Below are 3,264 nucleotides of genomic sequence, written 5' to 3'. Positions count from 1 at the left end.
GAGGGGATTCAATTATTTGGCCCGTGTTACTCCGGTGGGAGGAGTTTGCGCTGGGTGAAAAGTGATTGCATTCGTTTTGGACCTGGGCTTCCTCCCGGGCTTAAGCCATAGTTACACGTGGTCTGTAGTTGTAAGGCCATGTGGATGTACTGCCAAACTCTCTAAAACAACGTTGCAGGCGGCTTATGGTAGAGAAAGGAACATTCAATTCTCTGGCAACAGCTCTGGTGGACATTCCTGCAGTCAGCATGCCAATTGCACGCTCCCTCAAAACTTAAGACATCTGTGGCATTGTCCTGTGTGACAAAACTGCACATTTTAAAGTGGCCTTGTATTGTCCCCAGCAAAAGGTTTACCTGTGTAATGATCATGCTGTTTAATCAGCTTCTTGATATGTCACACCTGTTAGGTGGATGGATTATCTTGGCAAAGGAGAAATGCTCACTAACAGGGATGTATGCAAATTTGTGCACAAGAACAATATGCTTTTTATGTGTATGGACATTTTCTGGGATCATTTTATTTTAGCTCATGAAACATGGGACCAACACTTTACATGTTGGGTTTATATTTTTGTTCAATGTATTTTATGGAAAAGTGGTGCATGTTTCTGAACAATAAAATGCACCATGCTGCCTTGTTGACAACATGACCGAGTGGCGCAGAATACTCTTCGATTTGAGAAGGGCACTCCAGGTGTCGCTCCTCCCTCACTGCTTTTGGCCGTTATGCCACAACCATAGACCGGTGCACCGCGGTTCAGTTTAATCGAACTCACTCAGTAGGTGCAACTCGATCTCGTTTGCAGCACATATGATACCTGCATGCAATGGGTGGTGGCTGCAGATAACACGGATCTGGTTTCCCTTAAACATCCACTATCAGGGGAAGCTCTACGACTTCTTACATGCAGGATAATGCAGTAGTTTGGGGGTGCCGGTTGAAAAAAATATGCCTGCACTGAAGAGGTCTATATTTGTCTTCTAATACAGGGCTAGTAAAGGCCCATTGCACTACTGTTGTTAATGCATTTAAACTAAAACGTATTTGAGTGTTTACCAGCATTTGTAACTTCAGTCTAATAATTATCTGTACAAAAGTCAATCTGGTAATACTTGTGGAATTTAAAAATACATGCTTGATATGTTTTCCATTTTCTTGAAATACTTTGCTAATGCACTAATTTCTATGTGAACTTAAATCGTCTCTTCATTCCTTTTTAGTTGACACTGTTATCCAGAGGGAGTGCATACATTAGGGAGTGCATACATTTTCATAGTACTGGTCCCCTGTGGGAATCAAACTTACTTTTCTCTCGTGTTATTTGATCAAGAAAAATATGACATTTTAAGTGGATGTTTTGTGTCTTTGCCCATTACTTTGCACCTTTTGATGTAAATGTTTTGAGGACAGGGTTTTGTCATTTCTGGATTCCATTAGAATGGCAATCACAGAAAAACAACCAACTCATACTATTCCAACTACTGAATCCTGCAAGATACTGTCCTTAAATTATACAACTACCATTCCTGCCAAAGCAGAGATTATGATTTTTTTGTTTGTTGCCTGTGCTACAGATGTCTATATTGTTCCGTTAATACTAGTAAAGGCTCACAGTACCAACTTTTATTTCAATTTTTGTATTTTTTTCTCTTTTGATTTTTCAGGGGGTGCCACAGCACCCTCAGCTTTCCACTGCTATGGGATACATAATTCCCATATTCCCTATATTTGGACTTAATTGGCTCCTGGGTGGGTGTAATGCACACAATTTGACATTTTACAATTGCTTGTTCATAATCAGAGACAGACAGTGACGAGTTTATACTGTCTAAAATCATTGATTGGCAAGTGATGCACAGTAGAAGAGGATGGTGGGAGGAGCTATAAGAGGACAAACTCATTGTAATGGCTGGATTGGAATCAATGGAATGGTACCAAACAGATGGAAACAACACATTTCACTCTGTTCTATTGATTCCATTCCAGCCATAACAATGAGCCCGTCCTCCTATATCTCCTCCCACCAGCCTTTTCTGATGCAATGTTTTCATTTTTTTTTTATCTAGGCAGGATGGAAACGGTTGGAAACCCCCTGATTAATTCAATAGCAGAGTCTATAAAAGTGAATGACCCTATCCGTCTTCAATATGGACCAACAGAAGGCGGGGCACTGCCTGTGAGAGGGTGGAATATTTATGTAGTGAGGTCACCTAGCAACCCCTACGATCTCCCCTGCCTCTCTATGCTGCTTGGGAATTAAACATCTGCATGTTCCTCCCCCATCCCCCTTATGCACACACAGCAACAAAAATATGTTTCCATTGCACTTTAAAGGCTTTTGAGATAGGCTCAACAGAAATCAAGAGAGCACAACTAAGATATCTTAACAATGTGTTTTTTAATAACTTTGTTACAGATTTCTTATGTTGCCATAAGGTTCTGCTGCATAGCTGGTCTGCAAAAAATCAGTCATAATTGTGCAGCTAGACTGCCTCCTGCTAGTCAACTGACAGAAGACCAATGTCAAAACAGAGCTCTACATTCTCACTTTCAAGTCGGCCTCGGCAAAGCCACCTCTCCCTACGAGCTGAGCGTAGGGCCCCTTGGCCGCTAGGGGACCCAGACCAAAAAACCTCAGGAACCAGTTCTTAAAGTACTGCTGAGAATGAGAAAAGTAGAAAACACAAGGTGCAATTAAAAAATGTGGTAGTACATAAGCAGTTTCTCACTTGTTTTGTCAGTCATTCAATTAGCCCATGTCAGCTAACACTTCTTAAATTGGTAGGTAATCATAACCAAATTACCATCCGGACCGCAGGGCATGTGCTCAGGGGGACTGAACTCCCCATTGATTTTGTTATTCACTCTCACACTGATATCATATGAATTTGGCATAAATCAAGGGCACCTGAGTGGCGCAGCGATCTAAGGCACTGCATCTCAGTGCTAGAGGCGTCACTACAGACCCTGGTTCGATCCTGGGCTGTATCACAAGCAGCTGTGATCGGGCGTCCCATAGGTCGCCGCACAATTGGCCCAGCGTCGTCCGGGTTAGGGGAGGGTTTGGCCGGGGTAGGCCATCATTGTAAAATAACAATTTGTTCTTAACTGAAAAATTACCCACTGCCAAGTGGAGACACTAAAACTTTTTTTCCTGCGAGGTGGGCAGCTAAATCTCGCTTAAGGCCCTTAAAAAGGCGACAAGGCCTAGTTATCAAATGTTATTTTCTCATCTGTTATCGCAACACATGAAACATAGTA

The sequence above is a fragment of the Oncorhynchus mykiss genome, chromosome 5 (assembly GCF_057628025.1).
Source record: "Oncorhynchus mykiss isolate SJ-2025 chromosome 5, ASM5762802v1, whole genome shotgun sequence".
Taxonomy (NCBI): domain Eukaryota; kingdom Metazoa; phylum Chordata; class Actinopteri; order Salmoniformes; family Salmonidae; genus Oncorhynchus; species Oncorhynchus mykiss.
Note: the sequence above shows the minus strand (reverse complement) of the source record.